The following is a 12,538-nucleotide window of genomic DNA, read 5'->3' as shown; positions in this document are numbered from 1 at the left end:
TCCCTATGTTGCTGAAAGTCTTTTTCCAGCCCAAGAATTTCCTTTTCTAATTTTTCCACTTCTGCTACATATGATTTTTTAAGTCCTTTTGTACATGAGATTATTTGTCCTCTTAAATAAGCTTTTAATGTATCCCATAGTATGAAACTATTAGGGGAAGAAGGACAGTTTGTTTCACAGAATAGTTTGATTTGATCCCTGACAAATTTACAGAAGTCACTTTTTTTAAGGAGGGTCGGATTCAAACGCCACCTGTACATGCTGGCCATTTTCTCAGGCATTACTATAGATAGAGTGAGTGGAGAATGATCAGAAAGTATCCTTGGCAGATAATCAGACTCTAATGCTCTGTAAGCCACATGTGTTGACAGTAAGAAAAGATCAATTCTAGTATGTGAATTATGACGGTTTGAATAAAAAGAATAGTCTATGGTTTGGGGATGTATTTGCCTCCAAACATCTGTTAGATTTAAATCTTTCATAAATGATAGAGTAGTTGAGGCTGACTTAGACTTTGCAGTGGAGGTTGCTGATTTATCCAAAATCGGGTCTAAACAGAAATTAAAATCTCCTCCCATAAGAATATGTTCACGACCCCCTGATACTTTAAGAAAAATGTCTTGAATAAAGAAAGTGTCATCATAATTAGGGGCGTAAAGGTTTAGCAAGGTCCATTGTTCAGAGTAAATTAGACAGTTTATTAAGACATAGCGGCCTAGTGGATCACTTATTGTTTCCTGAACAGTGATGGGAATGTTTTTGTTTATCAAAATAGCAACTCCTCTGGCTTTAGAGCTGAGAGATGAAGAGAAGACTTGGCCGATCCATCCTCTTTTTAATTTATTATGTTCCTGCGCTGTCAGATGAGTCTCCTGGATAAAGGCTATATCTGTTTGAATCTTTTTTAAATATGTTAACACCCTCTTCCTTTTAACGGGTCCGTTAAGACCATTGACATTAAAACTGACAAATTTCAACACCTTATTCATGTAAAAAGATTAAGGATTTGACAGTGACTTAGTAGTCTTTCAACAATAAGCTTAAAGAAAATGCCTCTCTGGAAACAAACAGAAAAAAAACAAATAGAAACAAAACCTCCCCGTTCCCCCAGGCACCGACCCCCTGAACACTCGGCGCCATCCAAAAACACCAATCGGGACCTCCGTTGAATGCTCCCTAAAACTATCATACCCAACTAATACCTTGGGCCCGGAGCTCTCTTGTATATAAGTTTGTAATCACTCGGTATATAAACGACCTCAAATGTAAACATTGTTAACACCCGCTTTAACCAGAAGTAAATGAAAGTTCAAGTGCAACCTCACAGCAATAGGATACGTTAGCTTTTTGTCCATAATGTCCAAAAATAAATTATTTCAAAATAAAATAAAATAAAAATAAATGAAAAAATACGTGAAAAGAAAAAATAAATAAATATGGCGGGGGATCGTTGCACTTACATAAGAGTCACTGGATAGTTCAAGGATATGCAGGAATCGCTCTCCCTCAGAGTTAGAGGAGTTGTGGTGCTGCACCTGTAGTCACCTGTAGTCACCTGTAGTCACCTGTAGTCACCTGTGAGACGCAGGATTAATCACCTCCCGGGAAGTCTCGGAGAAAAGATGCTGCTGCTTCTGGTGATTTGAAGAACTTTTTCTCTCCATTAGGTAGGATGACTCTCAAGGTCGCTGGGTGGAGGAGGCTGAATTGGAGCTTCTTTGCGTGCAACTCCTTCTTAACATGATTGTATTCCTTTCTTCGCTTCACCAGGTTTGCACTCAGATCTGGGAAAAGCATCACTGCCTCTCCCTTTAAAAGTGATCGGCCCATCTTTTTCTCTGGATGTCTTAGCGGCCATTCGGAGGATTTTATCCCGGTCCTGGTACTTGAGTAGGCGGATGAGAATGGGTCTGGGTCGCTTATCTCCTGGCGTGCGGAATGTCGGGGACCGATGCGCTCTTTCAATAATCAGCGGCTCGGGAAAGTGCTGTCGTCCCAGCACAGAGGGGATCCAATCTGTAAAGAACCGCACCGGGTCGTTTCCCTCTCCGCCCTCCTGTAGGTTAACGATGCGGACATTATTGCGTCGGCTTTGATTCTCTAGTTGGTCTACTTTGTCCACGAGAAAGTCCTTCTCCTTCATCAGACGGAGGACATGGGAGTCTAATTCAGTTAGCTTATCTTCAGCTGTGCTAATTCGCTCCTCTGCCTCCGTGATGCGTGAGCACATCCCGTCTACCACAGTTTTCAACCCCGAAATAGAATGATTAATCTCGGCAGTTTTGGCATCGAGCTTCTGTGAGAGTGCTTCATTACCGCGTTTTATTTCTTGTAGTATGGCGTGGCTTCCTTCCACTTCACGTTGCTCTTCCGCGGCCATGTTGTGCTCGGTGCTCGTTTCACGTGTTGCGGCTTGAGGAGAAAAATGGTCGATAATTGAGCTTTGCATCTTATTTCGGGATCTCAAGTCCATATTTCACCAGTTGGATAAAGTTCCAGGTACAGCGGGCGTTATTTATAACTTAAAACCGAGTTTTCCTGAAGAGCTCCGGAGCACACGTCTTCCTAGCTCAGCTGCATCACCGGAAGTCGGGCCCCTGCATTACTATCCCAATATCTGTATAATGTGCTACCACGTTATTCATCCTGATATTGTAATGGGGCCCTGAAGCCAAATAACACTGGTTATTATGTGCTGGCCCCTTAGGCTATGGTATCCACCCCTGATGTCTTGATGGGGCCCTCAGTCAAATAACAAAGGCTATGGGATATGTCTAATAGGGCCCCTCAGTCATATTATTATTATGATTTTATTAAATTAAATACTGCTCCATGAAGTGCTCTTACTTTTTTGCTAACCTTGAATAGATTGTAGAAGCTTTCATCATTTGATACAGACTTTATGACTTTTCATGTAATGATCTGAAATAAAATGTTTTTTCTTCCATGTTTAGAGACAAAACTGTCACATATATAGAAATATAGAAATCATCGAGGAGCACATCTGTTGGCACAGCCATGATCCTTGATTTTCTTTAGGTTTCAAGAGATGCATGCGAGTCTAATGTGGCTGCATTTAGATGCTGGGTAGTTTTAAGAAACAATACAGTTAGATTTCTTTGCACAGACTATATATACAATGTAAAAGCCCAGGTCATACACCTTTACTGTCGTATACAAATGTTAGAGTCTACAGCTTTAAGGGATCCTATACCACAATAAAGATTCTAAGGCTGCTTAAATTGGCAGCGAGGTGTTAGTTGCCAGATTAAGTTTAGTGACCGTGTTAGGTCCCAGGGATAAGTTTAATTTATTGGTTGGACTAACCAGATGTGAGCTTCACTGCTCACGGCAGGTTCAGGAAGGACATAAGAGTGATTTTCTTGTGACATATGTGTCATATGTGGCATAAACAAATAAAGTCCAACTGAAATTACTTTAAGTCTCAACAAAAAGCACCGCCGTCACTCTGACAGCTGGGGGCTGCATCCACTGTGTTCCTGCAGCCGTCTCCGCTCAGCGTATCTCTCACTGGACCTGGCCTAACCACATCCCACTGCCACAATGACATGTTGTTTGATTGTGGGTGCACCGCAAACGGGTTGCGACCCTGATCTGGGTAATGATGTCCCCACAAAAACAATGCAGTCTCAACAGCTGGCCAGCCAGTACCACAACTGTTGCATATGTAAGTGATAGTGTATTTGTACAATGCTTTCACCATTAGCATCACATTTAAGTAAAACTTTCATCCCACAATCAATATTTTCCTTCTTCCAAAATCTGTTTGACAATGACCTGCCTGTTCATATTACTGATTTTGAGTCTGGCCTGTTCTTCCTCCCAAAATGAGAACCATTGAAAGTAAACTGAGCCCTCGGAGGCGCTGGGATGTGTTCGGTACGTCAAAGTCTCCATAATCCCAACCTCCTACAGTCTTTCCTTGGAGAACATGTAAGCCACGTAACTCAGTCCATTGCCCCCATCTGTCGATGAAAGGTACCTCATTCATCTGATCATAAAAATACTCATAGTCCATATCCATGCTTGTTCTATTATATTGGCAATGCCTTTATTGGCACAATTTATTGGGCACATTTTTGAGTGTTCATTTGCCCATTTTCAGTGGCAGGGTCATTTCTCACTGTAGCCTCCACCAGTCTATTGTCCTCTTATTTGTAAACAAATGTTGAAATGCACTTATTGTTCGTCGCTTTGGATAAAAGTGTCTGCTCAATGACGTGTAATGTAATCTTATGTCATTATAATAATTATCATTATTGTTTTTATGTTTTGTGAGAAATATTTTCTGACTCATCTGGACACATACATAACATGTTGATGTAGCCTCAGAACCTGTTCTGCAATATTGCACAATCTAACTCTTATGAAAAAATACTGTGAAACTAGTGAGAGGTGGAGACTTAAAAGAAAAGGCTCAGATTGAGCACTGCACTGTGGTATTGTTTGTCCGTCAAAGAGGAAGCAACAGAATGTGAGTATGGCAAATTGAATACATTTAATTCAAGAGTAAATTTAACAGGGAGAAACTAAATTAAAACAGGATAACATGCAGAAGTCTTTTGTGCTATAATATGCTGTATGAAACAATGAAAAGTCATTGGATGTTTTATGTATATATACACACACACACATATATGTATGTGTATATACCCATTAAATATGTCGGGATTTTACAACATTCTTTCTTGATTTTATAATTAATTTCTTCTTCAAAACCTTTTGATAATTGGGTGTTGGATTTCTTTACTTTGTTACAAAACTGAAAGAATTTAGAGTTGTGGGAGGATGCAGTGGTACAGTGATCAGTTTTGATACATACAATTGCATAGTCCTTCCTTAAAATGATTATTTCTTTAACTAAGCTGTTGTTGAAAAACACAATTTAGAGGTGACATACACATTTATAATGTATATTTATTACTGTACATTATCAAATAGATTTTTGAGGTGTGGTTCAGTGCTGACATTGCTAATGCATGCACCACCAATGACAAATGTAAAATTTCATTTTGAACTTCCTGATGGAGGCAGAGGTGGATTAACAACTCCTGTGTGATGTGATGAAAAATATACTATATACCTATATGTTAAAGATATGTTAAAGTCAAGCTTGTGCAGATTATACTGGGTGAGTCTTCTGTTAAGGGGCTAACTTCTGGTCATATGGTCAGCACCTCAAACAACCACACTTCAAAAACAAGTTTTGAACACAATAGGACAGACAGACAGAAGACAAGACAAGCGGTCACTGATCTGAGTCAATGAAATCAGCACATTTGTAAAGCTAGTGTTTAACACTACAGCCTACAGAATACCTTTGTGAAGACTGAATTGTAGGTAACGAAAACCATCCATCGTCCACTGGGCACACCCTGGACCGGTCGCAGGTCCATCACATAGACCATATACTCTCACACCTATGGGCCTATGGGCAATTTAGAGTGTTCAGTTAACCTCTGCATGTTTTTAAAGTGTGGGAGAAAACCAGAGGACCCGGAACAGAACCCATGCAGAACATGCAAGGAAGTTTTCCCCACTGTAGGCCCATCTGTACTTGCAGTTATTAATAGCAATCTGTGCTCAGGTGTGGTCCCTGAATATTTAAAAAAAATGCAGTCGTGCAACCTGTTATGAAACAAAACAGGTCTTGATCACGCAGTTCTCACTGATTATAGGCGTGTCTCCAAGCTGCCTTTTATTTCTTTTATTTTCTGCCTTATAAAATCCTCAAGAACATAGTTTACAGTCAGTTATTTGCCTTTCTGGAAGAGCATAACTTACTCAGGGTTTTCCAATCTAATTTTAAAACTCTGCTTTCACCATTAGCATCACATTTAAGTAAAACTTTCATCCCACAATCAATATTTTCCTTCTTCCAAAATCTGTTTGACAATGACCTGCCTGTTCATATTACTGATTTTGAGTCTGGCCTGTTCTTCCTCCCAAAATGAGAACCATTGAAAGTAAACTGAGCCCTCGGAGGCGCTGGGATGTGTTCGGTACGTCAAAGTCTCCATAATCCCAACCTCCTACAGTCTTTCCTTGGAGAACATGTAAGCCACGTAACTCAGTCCATTGCCCCCATCTGTCGATGAAAGGTACCTCATTCATCTGATCATAAAAATACTCATAGTCCATATCCATGCTTGTTCTATTATATTGGCAATGCCTTTATTGGCACAATTTATTGGGCACATTTTTGAGTGTTCATTTGCCCATTTTCAGTGGCAGGGTCATTTCTCACTGTAGCCTCCACCAGTCTATTGTCCTCTTATTTGTAAACAAATGTTGAAATGCACTTATTGTTCGTCGCTTTGGATAAAAGTGTCTGCTCAATGACGTGTAATGTAATCTTATGTCATTATAATAATTATCATTATTGTTTTTATGTTTTGTGAGAAATATTTTCTGACTCATCTGGACACATACATAACATGTTGATGTAGCCTCAGAACCTGTTCTGCAATATTGCACAATCTAACTCTTATGAAAAAATACTGTGAAACTAGTGAGAGGTGGAGACTTAAAAGAAAAGGCTCAGATTGAGCACTGCACTGTGGTATTGTTTGTCCGTCAAAGAGGAAGCAACAGAATGTGAGTATGGCAAATTGAATACATTTAATTCAAGAGTAAATTTAACAGGGAGAAACTAAATTAAAACAGGATAACATGCAGAAGTCTTTTGTGCTATAATATGCTGTATGAAACAATGAAAAGTCATTGGATGTTTTATGTATATATACACACACACACATATATGTATGTGTATATACCCATTAAATATGTCGGGATTTTACAACATTCTTTCTTGATTTTATAATTAATTTCTTCTTCAAAACCTTTTGATAATTGGGTGTTGGATTTCTTTACTTTGTTACAAAACTGAAAGAATTTAGAGTTGTGGGAGGATGCAGTGGTACAGTGATCAGTTTTGATACATACAATTGCATAGTCCTTCCTTAAAATGATTATTTCTTTAACTAAGCTGTTGTTGAAAAACACAATTTAGAGGTGACATACACATTTATAATGTATATTTATTACTGTACATTATCAAATAGATTTTTGAGGTGTGGTTCAGTGCTGACATTGCTAATGCATGCACCACCAATGACAAATGTAAAATTTCATTTTGAACTTCCTGATGGAGGCAGAGGTGGATTAACAACTCCTGTGTGATGTGATGAAAAATATACTATATACCTATATGTTAAAGATATGTTAAAGTCAAGCTTGTGCAGATTATACTGGGTGAGTCTTCTGTTAAGGGGCTAACTTCTGGTCATATGGTCAGCACCTCAAACAACCACACTTCAAAAACAAGTTTTGAACACAATAGGACAGACAGACAGAAGACAAGACAAGCGGTCACTGATCTGAGTCAATGAAATCAGCACATTTGTAAAGCTAGTGTTTAACACTACAGCCTACAGAATACCTTTGTGAAGACTGAATTGTAGGTAACGAAAACCATCCATCGTCCACTGGGCACACCCTGGACCGGTCGCAGGTCCATCACATAGACCATATACTCTCACACCTATGGGCCTATGGGCAATTTAGAGTGTTCAGTTAACCTCTGCATGTTTTTAAAGTGTGGGAGAAAACCAGAGGACCCGGAACAGAACCCATGCAGAACATGCAAGGAAGTTTTCCCCACTGTAGGCCCATCTGTACTTGCAGTTATTAATAGCAATCTGTGCTCAGGTGTGGTCCCTGAATATTTAAAAAAAATGCAGTCGTGCAACCTGTTATGAAACAAAACAGGTCTTGATCACGCAGTTCTCACTGATTATAGGCGTGTCTCCAAGCTGCCTTTTATTTCTTTTATTTTCTGCCTTATAAAATCCTCAAGAACATAGTTTACAGTCAGTTATTTGCCTTTCTGGAAGAGCATAACTTACTCAGGGTTTTCCAATCTAATTTTAAAACTCTGCTTTCACCATTAGCATCACATTTAAGTAAAACTTTCATCCCACAATCAATATTTTCCTTCTTCCAAAATCTGTTTGACAATGACCTGCCTGTTCATATTACTGATTTTGAGTCTGGCCTGTTCTTCCTCCCAAAATGAGAACCATTGAAAGTAAACTGAGCCCTCGGAGGCGCTGGGATGTGTTCGGTACGTCAAAGTCTCCATAATCCCAACCTCCTACAGTCTTTCCTTGGAGAACATGTAAGCCACGTAACTCAGTCCATTGCCCCCATCTGTCGATGAAAGGTACCTCATTCATCTGATCATAAAAATACTCATAGTCCATATCCATGCTTGTTCTATTATATTGGCAATGCCTTTATTGGCACAATTTATTGGGCACATTTTTGAGTGTTCATTTGCCCATTTTCAGTGGCAGGGTCATTTCTCACTGTAGCCTCCACCAGTCTATTGTCCTCTTATTTGTAAACAAATGTTGAAATGCACTTATTGTTCGTCGCTTTGGATAAAAGTGTCTGCTCAATGACGTGTAATGTAATCTTATGTCATTATAATAATTATCATTATTGTTTTTATGTTTTGTGAGAAATATTTTCTGACTCATCTGGACACATACATAACATGTTGATGTAGCCTCAGAACCTGTTCTGCAATATTGCACAATCTAACTCTTATGAAAAAATACTGTGAAACTAGTGAGAGGTGGAGACTTAAAAGAAAAGGCTCAGATTGAGCACTGCACTGTGGTATTGTTTGTCCGTCAAAGAGGAAGCAACAGAATGTGAGTATGGCAAATTGAATACATTTAATTCAAGAGTAAATTTAACAGGGAGAAACTAAATTAAAACAGGATAACATGCAGAAGTCTTTTGTGCTATAATATGCTGTATGAAACAATGAAAAGTCATTGGATGTTTTATGTATATATACACACACACACATATATGTATGTGTATATACCCATTAAATATGTCGGGATTTTACAACATTCTTTCTTGATTTTATAATTAATTTCTTCTTCAAAACCTTTTGATAATTGGGTGTTGGATTTCTTTACTTTGTTACAAAACTGAAAGAATTTAGAGTTGTGGGAGGATGCAGTGGTACAGTGATCAGTTTTGATACATACAATTGCATAGTCCTTCCTTAAAATGATTATTTCTTTAACTAAGCTGTTGTTGAAAAACACAATTTAGAGGTGACATACACATTTATAATGTATATTTATTACTGTACATTATCAAATAGATTTTTGAGGTGTGGTTCAGTGCTGACATTGCTAATGCATGCACCACCAATGACAAATGTAAAATTTCATTTTGAACTTCCTGATGGAGGCAGAGGTGGATTAACAACTCCTGTGTGATGTGATGAAAAATATACTATATACCTATATGTTAAAGATATGTTAAAGTCAAGCTTGTGCAGATTATACTGGGTGAGTCTTCTGTTAAGGGGCTAACTTCTGGTCATATGGTCAGCACCTCAAACAACCACACTTCAAAAACAAGTTTTGAACACAATAGGACAGACAGACAGAAGACAAGACAAGCGGTCACTGATCTGAGTCAATGAAATCAGCACATTTGTAAAGCTAGTGTTTAACACTACAGCCTACAGAATACCTTTGTGAAGACTGAATTGTAGGTAACGAAAACCATCCATCGTCCACTGGGCACACCCTGGACCGGTCGCAGGTCCATCACATAGACCATATACTCTCACACCTATGGGCCTATGGGCAATTTAGAGTGTTCAGTTAACCTCTGCATGTTTTTAAAGTGTGGGAGAAAACCAGAGGACCCGGAACAGAACCCATGCAGAACATGCAAGGAAGTTTTCCCCACTGTAGGCCCATCTGTACTTGCAGTTATTAATAGCAATCTGTGCTCAGGTGTGGTCCCTGAATATTTAAAAAAAATGCAGTCGTGCAACCTGTTATGAAACAAAACAGGTCTTGATCACGCAGTTCTCACTGATTATAGGCGTGTCTCCAAGCTGCCTTTTATTTCTTTTATTTTCTGCCTTATAAAATCCTCAAGAACATAGTTTACAGTCAGTTATTTGCCTTTCTGGAAGAGCATAACTTACTCAGGGTTTTCCAATCTAATTTTAAAACTCTGCTTTCACCATTAGCATCACATTTAAGTAAAACTTTCATCCCACAATCAATATTTTCCTTCTTCCAAAATCTGTTTGACAATGACCTGCCTGTTCATATTACTGATTTTGAGTCTGGCCTGTTCTTCCTCCCAAAATGAGAACCATTGAAAGTAAACTGAGCCCTCGGAGGCGCTGGGATGTGTTCGGTACGTCAAAGTCTCCATAATCCCAACCTCCTACAGTCTTTCCTTGGAGAACATGTAAGCCACGTAACTCAGTCCATTGCCCCCATCTGTCGATGAAAGGTACCTCATTCATCTGATCATAAAAATACTCATAGTCCATATCCATGCTTGTTCTATTATATTGGCAATGCCTTTATTGGCACAATTTATTGGGCACATTTTTGAGTGTTCATTTGCCCATTTTCAGTGGCAGGGTCATTTCTCACTGTAGCCTCCACCAGTCTATTGTCCTCTTATTTGTAAACAAATGTTGAAATGCACTTATTGTTCGTCGCTTTGGATAAAAGTGTCTGCTCAATGACGTGTAATGTAATCTTATGTCATTATAATAATTATCATTATTGTTTTTATGTTTTGTGAGAAATATTTTCTGACTCATCTGGACACAAACATAACATGTTGATGTAGCCTCAGAACCTGTTCTGCAATATTGCACAATCTAACTCTTATAAAAGTGAAACTAGTGAGAGGTGGAGACTTAAAAGAAAAGGCTCAGATTGAGCACTGCACTGTGGTATTGTTTGTCCGTCAAAGAGGAAGCAACAGAATGTGAGTATGGCAAATTGAATACATTTAATTCAAGAGTAAATTTAACAGGGAGAAACTAAATTAAAACAGGATAACATGCAGAAGTCTTTTGTGCTATAATATGCTGTATGAAACAATGAAAAGTCATTGGATGTTTTATGTATATATACACACACACACATATATGTATGTGTATATATATATATACCCATTAAATATGTCGGGATTTTACAACATTCTTTCTTGATTTTATAATTAATTTCTTCTTCAAAACCTTTTGATAATTGGGTGTTGGATTTCTTTACTTTGTTACAAAACTGAAAGAATTTAGAGTTGTGGGAGGATGCAGTGGTACAGTGATCAGTTTTGATACATACAATTGCATAGTCCTTCCTTAAAATGATTATTTCTTTAACTAAGCTGTTGTCGAAAAACACAATTTAGAGGTGACATACACATTTATAATGTATATTACTGTACATTATCAAATAGATTTTTGAGGTGTGGTTCAGTGCTGACATTGCTAATGCATGCACCACCAATGACAAATGTAAAATTTCATTTTGAACTTCCTGATGGAGGCAGAGGTGGATTAACAACTCCTGTGTGATGTGATGAAAAATATACTATATACCTATATGTTAAAGATATGTTAAAGTCAAGCTTGTGCAGATTATACTGGGTGAGTCTTCTGTTAAGGGGCTAACTTCTGGTCATATGGTCAGCACCTCAAACAACCACATTTCAAAAACAAGTTTTGAACACAATAGGACAGACAGACAGAAGACAAGCGGTCACTGATCTGAGTCAATGAAATCAGCACATTTGTAAAGCTAGTGTTTAACACTACAGCCTACAGAATACCTTTGTGAAGACTGAATTGTAGGTAACGAAAACCATCCATCGTCCACTGGGCACACCCTGGACCGGTCGCAGGTCCATCACATAGACCATACACTCTCACACCTATGGGCCTATGGGCAATTTAGAGTGTTCAGTTAACCTCTGCATGTTTTTAAAGTGTGGGAGAAAACCAGAGGACCCGGAACAGAACCCATGCAGAACATGCAAGGAAGTTTTCCCCACTGTAGGCCCATCTGTACTTGCAGTTAGTAATAGCAATCTGTGCTCAGGTGTGGTCCCTGAATATTTAAAAAAAATGCAGTAGTGCAACCTCTAATTAAACAAAACAGGTCTTGATCACACAGTTCTCACTAATTATAGGCGTGTCTCCAAGCTGCCTTTTATTTCTTTTATTTTCTGCCTTATAAAATCCTCAAGAAAAATAGTTTGCAGTCAATTATTTGCCTTTCTGGAAGAGCATAACTTACTCAGGGTTTTCCAATCTAATTTTAAAACTCTGCATAGTGCAGAATCAGCTCTTTAAAGAATTTTATAAATCTTTTTAGCTACTGGGCATTGATGACTCTGTATCCACCTCTGCTCCTCCCTCAGGGCTCAGTTTTAGGCCCTCTTCTCTTTCTATCTGCTCCCACCTGACTCTATACTTAGGCGACCCAGCATTTTATTCCACGGTTATTCAGACGATTGTCAGATTCATGTGCCTCCTAAAAGAAAAAAACACATATCCATCCAACCGTTGCTTAGGTGTCTTGACGACATAAAGGCCTGGATGGCCCCCAGAGGGGACCGTGCTTTCGCTGTTATGACTCCTTAACAGTGGAATGATCTGCCCGTGCAC

Source organism: Solea solea, chromosome 8, assembly GCF_958295425.1.
Source record: "Solea solea chromosome 8, fSolSol10.1, whole genome shotgun sequence".
Classification (NCBI taxonomy): Eukaryota; Metazoa; Chordata; class Actinopteri; order Pleuronectiformes; family Soleidae; genus Solea; species Solea solea.
The sequence above is the reverse complement of the archived record's forward strand: the minus strand, read 5'-3'. Positions refer to the sequence as shown.